Source organism: Pseudopodoces humilis, chromosome 9 (assembly GCF_049639895.1).
Source record: "Pseudopodoces humilis isolate 2021_Gansu_Grassland_sample_001 chromosome 9, ASM4963989v1, whole genome shotgun sequence".
Lineage (NCBI taxonomy): Eukaryota > Metazoa > Chordata > Aves > Passeriformes > Paridae > Pseudopodoces > Pseudopodoces humilis.
The window spans coordinates 25,650,342-25,666,585 of NC_142208.1; positions in this window are offsets into that span (position 1 = coordinate 25,650,342).

Sequence of the window (16,244 nt, forward strand, 5' to 3'; positions counted from 1 at the left end):
AGATGCATGGCTATAGTGTCCTGCTCTGCATCAGGAAATGTGAATTTAATTTTCTCTTCATATCTGCTTGAAGAGGGAAACTCGGCTGCTTTGCCATGCATCTACTGTTGGGATGACTGGGATCCCAAAAGATCACAAAGAACTTTTCAGGATTATGAGGTTTTGGTATTTGCTAAAATAATTTAGTGTGCTTACAAAATTGTACAAGTATACTAGGTGCCTTCATATATTACCAAAATAATTTTGGTACATTGTTTCATGGGCTTTGTCTTTTTTCTCCAGTCCTTCAGCTCCTTGCTTGTTTGGGTTTGTTTTTGTGTTTTTTGGGTGGTGTTTTTTTGTTTGTTTTGCTTTGTTTTTTAAGATTATAGCAGGTTCTATAGTCACAGAAGGATTGTCAGTATGGACAGATACATTAGAGATCATGAGATGGTCTCAGTGAAGTGGCTCCTGCAAGTTTCTTCTCTGAGCATCATTAATATATTCTGCAAGGCAACTGTGCATATGCTCATTTTAACTTGTTTTGTAGTGGAAGAAGAATTAAATGTATGCTTAATTTGAAGCTCATGTTCAAGTGCTTTGTTGAATCAGGCTCTGTAATAACATTACAGTCTCTTCTAAACAGTGTTTGTCTGTTCCTATGTTCCTGACTAGACTGAGCATTGTACTGTTTAATTACATCAGAGCCACTGAATATTGGCATTCAGCTCAACCCTAGGTAATGCTTCTGATTTCACTGTCCCCTTATCTAACAGATGTGACATCTTTACACCAGAGTATCTTATGCTCTAAGTAATAAACCTCTGTTGTAATTAATTATATACGAAAAATCAAGGGAACACAGCTCAAAAAGGTATTTTGCCAATAAAGCTGCCGCAAGAGCAGAACTGCATTTTTAAATCAGCCTGAAATTAGGCTCAGAATTATGAAACTTCTCAATTAGGGAGACACTTGATGGAAAGTGGAACGAAATTCGTAAGAGCATAGCTCTTTTGAAGTTTCATTAAAATCAGTGGAAAACACAGGTGTTGAAACTAAGCTGACTTGGATGCCTGTCTTGAATTTGGACATGTTCATTTGCAGGTGAACATGACTGCTGACCTGTCTTTGCACAGTGAGTGGGAGCCAGATCAGAGAATAACCCTCATGAGCTGTGTGAGGCTTTCATCTGAGGGACGTCAGAAAAAATATCACCCTTATCTGATATCAAGGGGATGAGTAAGGACTGGGTCCCCTCCTCTAGCAAGGATTTCCCAAACTGTTCCTGAGCTGACAAAGGCTCAGGCTCAATGCAGAGAAGGATTTCCTGAATCCTTCAGAATTAGGAAGGATTTCATGGGATGTTAGTAGAATAAAAGTAACATAAACTTTTAAAGATTAGTATAGAATTTAGATGCACAAGGTTTTTTTGTTGAGGGCTGCATATCTCAGGTTGTGTGCACAACTGGGAGATGGCACAGGAATTATCTCTCCTATCTTCTATAAAAACCCAGAAATTCCACCTTAATTCAGCTTGCAGACATACTAGGCAGACTTCTCTAGGGTTGTAAAAAGGTCAGTACTGAGGTGAAAACCCTTGCCAACCTTCACTTTCACCAATTGAATAAGTTCTGAATACAGAGTAAGTTTTATTACTGTCTCATTCCCCTAAACCTTTCAGAAAACATTAAAAATCAAAAAAGAGGGGCCTCATAACTGTGCCTTTAAACAGAGTAGGGAGTATAATAAAGGCAGTATGAAAACAGGGTTTGAACCAGCAGCTTGACTCTAACCTGACTTTATCTGTTGATGAATGCAAATTGGCATTGTCCCCTTGATGAATTAAATCAAGCTTTGATGAAATACACAAATCAATCAATTTGTGTATTTCAGGTTTCTTGTATAAGCAATGTCAAACAAGATAATGTATCCAGGCCCACTCTGCTCTTTATAAATTCTTTAGCATGTTCCTATTTGGAGTTACACATTTTATGAGAATTGATGATTCGGAATAGATTCATCATTCATTTCACTACAAAAAAGAGCAGGGGGTAGATATGATAAATTGATAACTACAGGCATCAACATATTTTTAATGCTCTTGATCAATTGCTGCCCTCAGACTTCATCTGCAATGCAGGGTGGTTATGGTAGTTCACAGGCCTTAATAACACAACAGTGTTTAAATAAACAACTGTGGGCTTTTCATACATTTTACTAAGTAGACACAGTACATTTTAAAATGCTGCAGTATTATTAAGGAGCTGATGAAGACTGCATTTAAGCTAAGGCAAGACTGTATTAGCAGATTTGCACAATGATAAATGTCTGACACACTGTTCAATCTTGCTGCCCCAAATCATGTGCTACTAGTTTCTGCTTTGAAAACTCTCTCCTGTAAATTAAGATGCTCTATGGCCAGTTTATGGTGGAGTGAGAAGTCATAGGTACATCACCAGACCTGCTGTTGAACTGTTTTCAGGTTTTTCATCATTTTACTACAATCAAATTCCATTTAATTCTAGAGGAATCCCCTTCTCTGACAGTCTCCTGGAGCTGTTTTCAGAGATATTCTGCTTTCACCTACATATCTTTATCCTAAAGGCTTATAGTAATATTCACATACATATTCACATCTATATTCTATATAAATGACTCTTATAAAAATTGTATCCTTTTCTGTTTGGATCACTCCACTTCTTTTTCAGATCTCCCTCAGGTGGATATCTGTTACTGTTATTAGGACACAAGGTTCATTGAAGTGAACAGACATTAAAAGGCTTTGCATTAGCCCTTTCGCCCTTGAGATAAATTTATCTTACCTGAATTAGGCCATGTATGCTCCAGGCAATGCGAGATGATCTAAGGGTAACAGTGGCACAGGAGATCATACAGTCTGGATAGGAAAGTGGGACTAATTAGCCTTCTGCAGAACCAGAACAGAGTATTTCAGAGACAGCATCATGCAAGGGACCCTGGCATGTGGTCTGTACCCCTGAGTAATATTAGGCATTTGTATGGTGTAGATTATTTCTAGCTTTAACATTTGCACATCACACACCATTGCACGTGTCCACAAGGTCTTCAGTGGCCCCTGCTACCAAAAGGGTCTGTTTAACTCTCTGGAGCAAGGCCAGCAAGGTACAGAAAGTACTGTGTGTGCTAGGTCCTGCTTCTGAGGCAGAACTGTTTGCAAGATGTTAGGAAATGGCAGAAGTTGCCTTGGGTAGTCATCATTATAATTTTTGTTTCTCTCAGTTAACATTATCATTTCAGCAGAGAGATCAGAAAGGGTACCAGGCACACAGGTATGGCTCAGGTTGTCTCTGATCACCAAAGCAAAAAGTTTATTTTGGAGCAGTTTCAGTCCTGCTACATCAGCCATACTCTGCCATGCCCTATTTCTAGAGATGGGTCTTTTTGAGGCCCCAGTACTACACTCATTATTGTGACAGAAAGATGTGTGTTAATAGAAGATCTTGTGGAGTGGGTAGATACAGAGAAAAATATTTACATCTTCGATTGAGTTACCCTCAATTTCAGCGTTGTGAAGGTAAGAGAATGTTGCTCACATCAATGATTTCTTAAAGATTGATCTGCAGTCTGTTCCTTCAGAAGAGCTGAATGCACGCTTAGAATTAAATGTTTTAAATCTTCTCTGCCATTTACCTATTACAGAGCATTGTATCATACATCTTGTGTCTGTCTAAATTACCCAGTTTGAAAGGTGAATAAATAGTTTTCCAAGAGGATAAGAATTAAATTCCTCTCTCTTTCCTTCATCACAAGATCAGCCTTTAATTCACAGAATCACAGAATATGCTGAATTGGAAGGGACCCATAAGGATCATTGAGTCCAGCCCCTTCCTCTGCACAGGATATTCCTGAGAGTCATACCATGTGCCTGAGAGCATTGTCCAAATCCTTCTTGAGCTCTGGCAGGCTTGCTGCTGTGACCACATCCCTGGGGAGCTGTTCCAGTGCCCAACCAGCCTCTGGGTGGAGGAACTTTTTTCTGATGCCCAACCTAAACCTGTCCTGGCAGAGCTTCAGGCCATTCCCTTGGTTCCTGTTGCTGCCACCACAGAGATCATCACCAGCTGCATCAGCACCAAAATGGAGATATTGGTAACTACTCAACTTGAGGGTGTATCATGTGCAACATTACAGGATTCAGAGCCACTGAGAGTGGAGCAGGTGGTGTCTGAGCACAGAGCAGCCCTGAAAATATCATGTATGTTTTGATTCAGCTTGTGATTCTACACTGTGCTGGTCACCTCTTCCCAGCTGCATCCACCAATGTTCTCTTCTCCTAAAGATGTCCAACAGCCTTTTCCCAAGTGGTGAGATGTGGTGCAATAAGAGCAGTACACAAAGAACGTGCCTGGGAAGGAGGAAAAAGACAGAGGGAAGAAAATCTTGGGAAGTTTTTTTGAAGAGAGGTTGTGTCATATCCCGCAGTCTGCAGAGACATCTTGCTCATTTTCATGCTTTCATCTACATAAATTAATTCAGCCTACATCTGGATCCCAGAATTTTAGGAACACATCTAGTATTCTGTGGTGCTAAATCCTTATTTTGTTTTGCTTTTATTTGCAGTGAAATTAAAACTCAGCAAAGTGTAGAAGCAATTCCTTGCACTCTTCAGTTGTGACATTTGCCTTTTTGGCTGACATGGGAGATTGAAATAGAGATGCTAAGGTTTGTGCTGAGGAACGTGGCGTCCGCAGTAAAGAACAGCTAAGGTCCTCTAGGGTTCAGTGTTGTGGAGACAGAATTTGTAATATGTCACTGCTGGGTTTCACAGTCATTAGTGTTTGTTTGCACTGATGTTATACTGCCCATTTTTTTAACCTTGTCGAGTGTTTCTCAAGTTTCAAGCTATTTTATTTCATCAAAGCACAAGAATTGTTCACCCTCTATAAATGCTAGTTAAGCCTGTGATCTACAGAAGAACAGATTTTGAACAAATCATAGTTTTTTCTTGCTGGTCTCCTAAGTGGCACAACACATAGAGCATCACCTGATAATTCTTGCATAAAAATTTACACTTGGCCTAGAAAAACATGTGTCAAGAATGTTTCACTGTGATATAAAGGTCTGAATTGCTAAGGAATCATGGTATTTTCCCCAATATTCAGTTTTTGATCAAAAGTGCTAATACTGAATGTCCTAGATGCCTCATTTCACTTTGAAAATGTTATGGTTCATGCAATGGTTCATCCTTAACAATATTATGTGTTAAGCTGTTAAGCACTGTGTAGTAAGATGAATGTTAAACATATCAGATTGACATTAGATATTCTTCATACAATCTAGTAAAGTTTGAGGGTGGTACAGCAGAGAAATAGGTGGAGGAACACCTAATTGTTATAAAGGGAATTGGTTTTTCAAGAGATTTTCAAGACACTATTTGATGTTTTTACTTCTGGGATTAGCTAGTAGATGACCAGAGGCATTAACCTGTGGGCTGATGTTCCCATGTCTGTGTCCTGGCTAGGACACAATCATTCACTGGTCAAAGACATGAAAATTATTCCAACAAAAATATGAATGAACTACTCTGAGGCTCTATAATAGATGGTTTTAAAAAAAGGAGGAATAAGATTAGAATGTTTCTATGGCAAATAACATTTCCTTAGTATGCAAAGCATTTATTTTTATGCAAGCTGTGTTTGTGTGGTTTCTCTGGACAGGAATCCAAAGCAGCTGTGCTTTTCTATTTGAATTCCTCCATAGGTTATAATGAAGCATGCTCCCAAACTACTGAACAGCATTTAAGGCTCTATTTTTAATCTTGCCATTCCTATCTTGTTCCAAACTGCCCAAGTTTTCTGTCTCATGGATATTAAGTTGACAACAGAATTAATAAAAGGAAGGAAGGGAGGAAAGATAGAATCTTGTTATTCCATAATGCAGTCAAGCTTCCATTATTTTCCTCTTGTTAACTGCACACTAACTGAAGCAACTGCCCTCTCTGCTCTGGTGTGGAGGGTATAAAAGTAGAAAATTCTCTCTAGACTGAAGAAGCAATCACAGAGATAGAAAATGTCCAGAAACAGTATCCTGTGTGGGTAGAAAGGATATGTCCTAGATCCTGTTGTGTGTTACTCCAGTGTGTTTGCAAAAGGCTGAAGTCGACTGAAGAATGAAGGGAGTTGGTTCATTGCCAGATTGAAAAACTGATGCTAATAATGAAAAGACTGTTTTCAAAAAGAGACATTTTCTAGAACTGAGCATGTCATTTTGAAAGAAACAGCCTGAATGCTTTGTTTAGAGAGCACTGGTGTAAGGTGGTCTGGCTTTACCAAATCTAAATGCCTGGGTGTGAAAATAGATAAAGTATATGGACTGGTTCTCAACACAAAATCATGCCTGAAAATGAGAAGTGAAATCATCCTTCAGCTCCAGCAGGGCTGGGTGCAGACACAATGCTGATAGAGAAGAGAGCTGGAGGAGTGGCTGTGCACTATCCATCACCTGTCAGGGAATGTGTCCTTGTCCTGCCCAGCTTGCCTGGCCTGCCTCAGGGTGTCCTGGGACTTCTCAAAGCTCCACTTCCCGATAGCTCCAAACCAGGAATCTGCTGCTCTTTGCTATCCCACTTTTCTTCTGTCACTGTGAATCTCATCTTGCAGGGAACTAGGAAGAACTTTCCTGTCTGTGGAAATCATTGCAGCATGCCAGGATAAGGGCCTTGGGAGAGAGCAGCTAAGAACTTTGTGATGCAGAGGCACTGGGCTGGTCAGAACACTTCTAAGAGAGGTCTGTCCGTCTCTGCTCTGCTGCCTTTCTCCAGCACTGCCTCTTCTGCACTGACAGCAGATTAGTTCCTGCTGTAGCAGCAAGGTTTTAGATCCTTCTGCACTGCAAAGGATATAAATTAGCATTTCATCATGCTTACCTCCTGTACCTGACCCCGTAAAATATCCATTTCTTTACAATGTTTCTCTTTATTTTAGCGGCACTCTTCCCTTTAGCAGACACAGGTTTTACCATCACAATATTGCATCTTCTTCCCTGGAGCATTTATAGAGTATGTGTCACAAGTTTAATGGACTGAGAACGTAATTTTTCTTATCTTATTAAAACTTTGACTGATGGCACTTGGCCATTTTTATTTTTCATATTTTTTTTTTAACAATGAATTGCAATACGAAAAATATTTTAAAACCCACCAGAACCTGGTGGGCCAGATTCTCCTGTCAGCTACATCTCAAAATATCAAACATTACTGGCATTTTCTTTGAATTTCTTGCTGGGTGAGAAATGCCTGGGAGCAAATTGGAATGATCTTGTACCAGAAAGGGCAAATTCTCTGTTGGGATTTGTACTTTTTTTTTTAGAGTGTTAATCTAATTTGCTGTATAATCTAATGATTATTTTTCCATGTGAATGTAGAATTTACTTGGACAGTGGGAAAGGAAGATTTCTAATATGTTTTGTACAAATAGGAGATCAGACTTGACTGAAAGAGAACATGTGGTGTTGATGTGGAAATTCTTGTTATTATTTTTCCAGCAAATATTTCTTTTCAAGTTACACTTCTAGGCTGGTTGAATTGGTGGTACCAAGGGATAATGAGAAAAACCTTTCAGATAATAAAAGTTAAAATAAAACAGAAAAATCAAAACAATTTAGTCAAACATTTTCAAACAAATAAATACATTTTCAAAAAATGTTTGAAATATATCCTCTGAAAATTGCCAGGAATGTAATTCAAAGAGGAATAAGAAGTGGGTTAAAGATACACCCCCACAAAAGAAAGGACAAAATTCTATTTCTCTAGAGGTAATTACAGCTGTCACTTGACTGACATCTTTTTCATGTTCTTTTTTTTCTCACTGCATAATATTAAAATAAAAATAATTGGGGATGGAATCCAAATATATGGGTTTTTGTAGGGTTTCAGCATCTGATATTTAGAATCAATAATTTTCTGAGTTTTCTTGGGAGATCAGTGAACACTGCAAGCCCTACAGTGTGGCTGTGATCATGACATATACCTTGACAAATGAAGTTAACAACTATGCACTGATATATTGAGATTTTTCCCAAGGAGGTGGTCTCATGCTGTTTTCTATTTTCTGTATGTGTTGCCTGCATGATTGAGTGTTGCGTTAGTCCTGAGATTTGTGGAGATGAATTCAAGTATATAATACAAATACTGCAGGTAATGTATGGCCGTGGGCAATCCTTTACTGCCTGAAGGGTATCTACCAGCTAGTGAAGGGCCTCGTAAGTTGACGTAGAAACCCAGAGGAATCTGTCAAAATAATTTAAGAGCATTATGTGCATTCATCCATGTTTTCAGAAAATATTTATTTTTCCCCCCGTGCCTGCTGTGGGACACAGTCCATCCCAGCTAACTGAGTGAACCCATCCCCACAGAGGTGGGCACTGTTTATGAGTAGAAACTCTCTTCACACCAGCTTTCACCTCTGGAAAAGTCATTGGCAGTCCCCAGAAGGAAGACATACCTGGAACCTGGCAGCACTAAAGAGAAATGGGAACAGGGCAGGAGATGAATCTTCTGACTGAAGACACTGATGTGAAATTAGAAGAAGAAATGTCAGGTCCAAACTCTCACTGATATCAAATGCAAATGGAGCTGATGGATTTTTTTATATCAGGTGTACAGAAACCTCTCACCTTCCCTGTTTTCCTGGGGAGCAGTGGCTAGGGAGGCAGTGGATCACATTATACAAAACAAGCAGTTTTAATTCTGCTGGGATGGCTCAATGTATATTAACATTAATGAGCTTGGAAAGAAGGGAAAGAAGAGGAGAGAAAAAGAAATGGCCTTGCACTACCTCTCCCCATCTTAACATGATTTTCATTTATGGCCTTTTCATCTCAGCATCCTTATTTGTCTGTCTGCAGATGAACCTGGGTCTCTACTGAACAATATTCCAGAAGGGAGTTGGCAATATTTTTTGTTTCCCATGGTGCTGGTTGCCTCACCAGTCCACAGCTAATGAACTGAAAAGGGTACTTCAGTGTTCACATCTCAGAAACTCATGAAATGTAAGGATCTGGGCTGAGTTTTGGGTATTTTTTAATCATCAAAGAGAACAGTCCTTTTTCACTTTCTCTTTTGACTAAAACATTCAGACTGGGATTAATTTCTTTCCTTTTCTGATTGAGAAACACCAGTTCTAGTCCTCCTCTAAGTGATCTTCAAAAGTGTCTAAATTCCATGTGTTAGAGACATGCAGTAAGTCAAGGTGTTCCACTGAAAATTATGGAAGAGAACTATCCTCACATGGAGTTAGGTATGTGGAGTGTGGTCATTCACAAGTCAACAAAAGATTTTGGCTAGCCTGCTCAACTAATGTCTCACCTACCACATAAATTATTTGCGACTATTTTTTTTCCTTTTATCAAAGAAGATTGTCAAAATGTTTTTTTTCCGTCTATTGCCTATGAATTCTTATTTTCAGGTTTCAGAATTTCATTTGTAAATAAGGTTTTTACACTGCTGGAATAGTTCTGCAGTCAGGTGGCAGTACCTGGAGCAACAGTGTAACACATCTAATGAACACCACGGTATTTCTAGCTGCTAAGCAGGATTTGGAAATCTTTCCTGCTTACCTAGCACGCTCTTTGAAGAAACATGTATCTAATGAAAGCAAAAAAGCAAGTGTCTTGAAGTTTTACTGGACCTCTTCCCAGAAAATGGCCTCACCTTGAGGCTTCTAAGCCAGCTTTGTTCCCTGTGGACAGGCTGCTAAGGGAGAGCCAGGCTTTCCGTGGGGAAAAGAAGATTGCACCATCATGATGGTTGTGCTTTAGCTGTCAGGGTGTAGAGGAGCAAGTCAGAGTTAAAATCACAATCTACTGCTGCTTGAGTTTACAAGATGTTTCTGCAGCTGGCCTCAGGCTTGGGAAGCACTCTGTTCTGCTCCTCTTCCTTTCCATGAGCGTGGTACACAGGGGCAGAGCAGTCCTGCAGAATTCTCTTCCCTCTTACAGTTATCCACACATCCACAGCTGCTCAGTCCTCAGGAAGAAAGAAAGAGAGGACTGGGTTAATACAACTGCTGGAGGTGTCTAAAGAACCTCACGTGCCTGAATTATTGATAGGTGATTGCAGACATTTGTGTAAAACAGACACACATACATTTCTAAGTTTAATGCCAGCAGTTAAACATTAATGATTCTTTTATTAAAAAAGCTTTTTGTCAATTTAGCTCCGGTTATAGAATCCTGGAGGCAAGAAAAAGGCATAAGAAACCATTAGGATTTTCTGGGTGATTAGGGATGCTCTATGCACAAGAGAGTAATCCCAGTCTCAAATTTCAGTCCTCAGAATAAGGGAAGAGGGACAAACTATTCCTTGGCAGCCATGGCACCCTGCCAGAACACCAAACAAAGAGGGCATGGAGTCCTTTACAGAGCATCTCCAATGTTCTGCATACACAGATTAAAAACAAGGCAAGCTACAAACAGCAGGCATTTCCAGAGGGGATGAAGGATTTACTTCTTGCTGTCCATCTCAGTGCTGTTCTAGCTGTAGTTTTGGGCTGGCTCCATTCAGACAATGACTGATCAGGGTCTTTGCCAGGCTAGCAATTGTCAGGGATCTGCAGCTCCAAACAACTTCCAGCTAACACAAAACTTCTTGAGCTCTGTGCTAAAGTTTGCAGCAATAGCTCCAGAGGATTTTAGCCAGTAGGGCTTGGTTTTTTCCTAATGCAATTAACACTGCTATCCATTTGTCCCTGGAATGCTTTCCTGCATTGCACTATCCTGCCATGCTGGTGTTTTTACTGCAGTGTCTAGTTAATTAGCACTCGGTCTGTCTTCCTGATACTTTGGTTCCAGTCTCATTACATTATGCAAATCTGCATCTTGCTGAATCTGCCACGTTTTAGGCCACATGCTGAAATAATCAAAACCCCTCTGCATTCCATTGTTGTTGTCCTTCCTATTTCTGGGTTTTATTAATTTCTGTGCATGTGTGTGTGCATGCGCGCTTTCTAATTTAGAAGCTATTGAAATCTTAATTTCAGTTCTCACATAAACTGTAACATTGTCATTCTAAGCAGATGATATTAAACGACCAGGTTTCTTTTCCTAAATGTTTCTGTCTGAACCTCCTATTTTTTGACAAATATTTATTATTTTAATACTGAGTGTCATCTTCCCTCATTCATTTTCTCCCAGACAGAAATGTCTGAAATGGGATGTGGGTCTCATCTTGCGAACAGAAGTAAAAAAAAAAAAAAAAGAAAAAAACAAACCACACATTATTTCAGCATCTAAGAATTAAATATTAAAGTGAAAAATAAACTTGGAACTTGCACCTTGAAACTTAAGCAAACAACTCAGGTAAAGCAAATACATAATAAATAAATTTAAATAATATAATAATACAATTTATAATAAATAAATAAACATGTTAAATATTGAAAAAATAATTAAATTATTTGCAGCCTGGTCTCCAGTGTGCTGGGAATGTTCAAAGTACCTGAGAAAATGAACCTCTTATTCAAGGACTTTTTCAGTCAGAAATGCTTATAGACAGGGTTACATACATACCCCCTGAAAGACTGAAATCTTGAAGAGAGCTTTATAACTGGAATTGGTTTTTTATCATGAAAAGTTGAAACAAGTTTCTTGGCAGCCTACTGAACTGTAGGAAATCCAATATTCTGCTGATTTTTGGTTGTCAATCACATGCCATTACAAGATTGGTGGGATTAGGATCAGCAGGATGACTGGGACTGCAGCTAAACCTGCATTTTATAGTGCCACAGTGCTTTGCTTTGTCAGTAATGATGACTGCACCTAGAAACCTTGAGCAGTGAAAACAGAGAGCTTTAAAATATGGCTAATGCAGATAATCACCTGTCCATCACAAATGACTCCTGTGAGTTAGACTTGTTTTCTACAAGCAGATCTCTTAATTAGCTGTCCTCTGGCCCTTAGAGAAGAGCAAATGCTGGGTGAGAAGGTCCTACCTGTTCTGCAGTCCAAGCAGAGGGCAGAGAAACAGGTAATGCAATTCACTTGCACGTAGTCAGGAGAAAGGACCTCAGTCTTCTGTCTTTTTTACTGTTCCCACAACCCAACAGCACTCTCATATTCTCTGGACCTTGGCAGTATCAAAGTAGTACTTGTTTATTTTTTCTTCTGCTTCTGAGCTGCTACAAGAGAAGCAATATTTTGAAGGAAAAGATGAAACAAATTTCATTTCCTTATTTGTCTTACTAGAATGTCTCTGAACAAAATGGATCAAGCTGCTAATTATAAGTCAGCTTACACTCAGAGATTCAGAGATTAAAGAGAAGTTGTTACTGTAAGAGGAGACATTTCATGCACCTCCTGTCCTAGAAGAGCTGGAGGGCACACTAAAGGAGTAAAATTGAGTGAAATGATACAGAACACACTACATGTTGGAGATTTGCAGTGATCTTTAGTGATGAAAGCAACAAGAACAGTGCCAACCAGATAAAAATTATGATTTGCTAATTCTCTGAACTGGTATGACAGTACTTCCAGCTCCACAGCAGACAGTTCAGACATTTAAATGCAGAATGAATCTTTGATATCTCACCATGGGAGATGGGAAATTTGTCTCCAAACAGGAGCTCATAAGTGCACTCTGAGTTGGTCATGAGTGTACTAAGACAAAATTTGATGAAAAGCACAAAGAATTTATTTGAGAAACACAAGTTTAGCTTCTATCTTATGTAGCTGTCTAGCAAAGCCAAAAGGTTTAAGAGTAATTAAGAGATATGAGAATCTTACTTACTGTCTCCATCATAAATCTATCACAGCTGACATATAATGAAAGTTTCAGAAATAAATAGATCAGTTTCTCAATAGAGTGTTTTCTCAAAAGGCTGGTTAAAAGTTTTCAAAGAGGACAGTTCTTGCCATTCTTTTGCATTTGGTCTTTCATAAATGAGAGCTTTTTAAAACCCGTACATTCTCCTGATTGATATAAGGAAGATATAAGGAACACCTGGATTCTGGTCCTGATTTTTTCTTTGCTTTAAACAAAGTATTTGGTGTGTATCCTTTCACACAGGATTTGATCACTATTGACTTTTCTGATGCATTAGGAAAATAAGTTAAAACTCGTAAGGCATTTGAGATCTCATTCGCAACTCTTCCAAGTCTCTGAGGGTGTTTAGGCTGAACTGAATACCTTTGACTCCTTTAGAAGCCTCTCTCAAGGATCAGAATTGCAATCCACTTTCAGGCATTGTCTCTCTTTTCTCAGTGACCTTCTGCAGCTATGAGATCTGATTTAGAGATCTGATTATTGACAGTACAGCTGACAATATGCATTTGCTGCCAGGGCCTGGGCAAGACTCCTTTGCAGATGAACAGTTTCTTATCATGGGAGATGATAAAGGGGGGAGGGAAAGCAAAGAGACAAACAAAACCCTTGGCCAGCTCACTTATTGAGTGAAGCTGGCATTCTGACAGAAGCAGTTAATTAGGTAATAATTTATTCACTGATTATCAGCACTGCCTGCCTAAAACCACAATGCAGCACTTGTATTGGAGCAAGCAGAGTATAACTTTATAGTATACTTGTGTTGTCAATTACCTGCCTAATAGGCTTGTAATTGAAACAACTATTATCATGCAGTTCCCATAATAAGCAAAAATCACTGTAAAATAATGCATGAAGCCCCACTAAGTCTGTGGAGAGCATGTATAAATCATGTAATCAACAGCAGCTTACTTTGTGAATCCCAAAAATTGATTAAAAATAATTACACTTCCCAAGAACTCTTTACAGAACCATCTCTCAAATTCAGGAAGTTTTGGATGAGAGTCTGGATCTGTTCAAGCCAAATCCCAAGCCTATGGACTCAATGGATAGTTTGTCTTCACTTCATAAATGTTTGGACCAGGCCTTTAAAAGTCAAAGCATGCCCAGATGCATACATTATGTCACATGCTGAACTTTAATAACAACAAAAGCAAAATACAGGTCTGAAGCCAACCTCACTGGCTGCCTTCCCAGAGACAAGGGAGTGTTCCTCTGTCTGGTCTCACCTGCTCCACAACTTCCCTCTCAAACTGCTTGGAACAGGGGGAGAAACAGACTCAGGTGTCTGATATTTCTTTCCCTCCATCTGTTTCTAGTGGAGCAGTGGAGCTCAGGATGACCTGAGAAGTTCAAGGAAGCACATTATCTTTGCATCCTTCTCACAGCATAATTGAGTAGAGAAGGCAATCACAGGCCAGGTAAAACACAGAAAGGGCTAGGATGTAGAAAGATTTAGGTATTTTACTGATGAGGGGACTACAGTTTTAATATAATCCACACAAATTTGGCCACTAACCAGATTAACGCACCAAATTCCTTGAAGGAAATAGTGCTGCACACACTTCAGCTTCTTGTGATAAAAACTTGAAATGTGCTGCAGATTTCCCTCCTGCAGACACTGTTCCTGACTGTGAAGATAAGAATTATCTGCACTTGTGAACCAAATGGTGAATCAAGCATATATTCAACTTATTGCTAATGTTACTAGGAGCGTATTACATTCTGAGGGCAGAGAAAAAGAAAACACACTTATTCCCCAGGCAGAAATATTGACAAGAAATTCTGACCTTCCTTGGTTTATTTAAGTCATTTAACTAGCCACTTCTCATACCATATAGCAGCTAAGTTAGCTCAAGAGAAACATGAGACAGTTTTCCTCATGAAAAACCCAATGAGTTAAAGACTAACTACTTGAAAGTAATCCTGATGAAACAGCGGGACCTCTTTCATTTTCTTCCCTCTATTTTAATACCTTCATTTAAGTGAGAAGATTTGACTTTATAGAATATTCAATGTTGCTCAAAAATAAAAGACTTCCACCCCCAAATTTTTATGATTAAACAGAATGCCTTATTCTGCCTTGGTCTAATTTGTATAATAAATTAGCCATTTCACTGTGGATTCCTAAATGATAGTTGAGCCAGTTAGCAAGTTCTACTTCTTACTGCAAAACTAATTCTTATCTTCAAATATCTCCTGGATGTGTACATTAGACTTTGATTTTTCCTGTTTATCCTAATAAAATTTCCTACATGCATGTCCTACCTATAAAAGGACAACAGTTTTATTTTCTTCCTGTAGCATTTAAGTCAGTATTTCTGCTGTCACCACATACCTCCACCGAGGATGTTCAGCTGAGTGGGGGCTATTTTCAGGTCAGTAACATCCAATTAAATCCTCTGTGTTTTCCTTCATGTTTCTTCTGTGCTCTTGCAGGACCATGCTCTGATCTCTGGGATGGGCTCTCCCTGGAGACGTGGCCTCCAGATCCAGCCTTTCACTGCACCACTCTTCTCTGTGCATGCCTTCAGAGACACAGTGCACAACAAAGTAAATTAAGGCCTTAACAGAGCTAAGAAATGCAGTATTGAGGACACTGGAGAGTGGAATCTTCCAGAAAGCAGCCAAGTGCTGGTAAGTGCTTGATCAGGTCCTTCTCCCTCCTACTTAGGGGGATGTGGTTTCCTGTCTTTATGGCAGCTCTCCCAGTATGTTGTGCTCCCTGCACCAGAAGTATTCAACACTTGAAAACCAAGTTCTTCCTGTGATCAAAATGGAAATTTAGCTCCTATACCTGTCCTCAACTCACAGATCCTTGCAGCTGGCTGCATAAAAGCTTTACTTCCTCAGATGTGCCACAGAAACCAGGAGAGGAACGCTCTGGGACTAGGGCAGTGGCCTGCTGTGTGTTTTTGGTGGGGGCAGATTGTTTGCAGAAGCACAATTTACAGCTTGGTCACGAGCAGTCCAGATCTTCTCAAAGTATCATGAAAAGCAAATGTTCTGCATAATCTGATACAAACATATTAAATGCTGTTACAAGATGTTTGCTTAAATGCTTGGTATTTCAAAGCTTTCCACAGTACATATTTGAACAACCAAAGAATATCAGGACCTTCATCTTGGCTCGGTCTTGCATTATTCCATTATTAATCCTGTTTGTTGTAGCCCATTCTTTAAGTATTTTGTGCCAAGTTCTGATGTGAAATTGGGAAGTGAAAATAGGAGATTTTTGTGCTTACCCATTTGTGGTGTCTGCCTCTCCCAGACAAAGAGTGGACTGAACTCTTGCAAAGGTCCAGCCCATGCAGCTGGGCAGAGACCACTAAGCTCTGGCAGATGTTCTGGAGCTTTCCTCTTCTGAGGGGCAATATTCTGCCCACAGACAAGGAGGAAGTTTCTAATGCAGCTTGGTTGTGAGAAAACAGTTCCAGAAGGTTTTATCCCAAAGGAAAAGGAAGGATGTTGT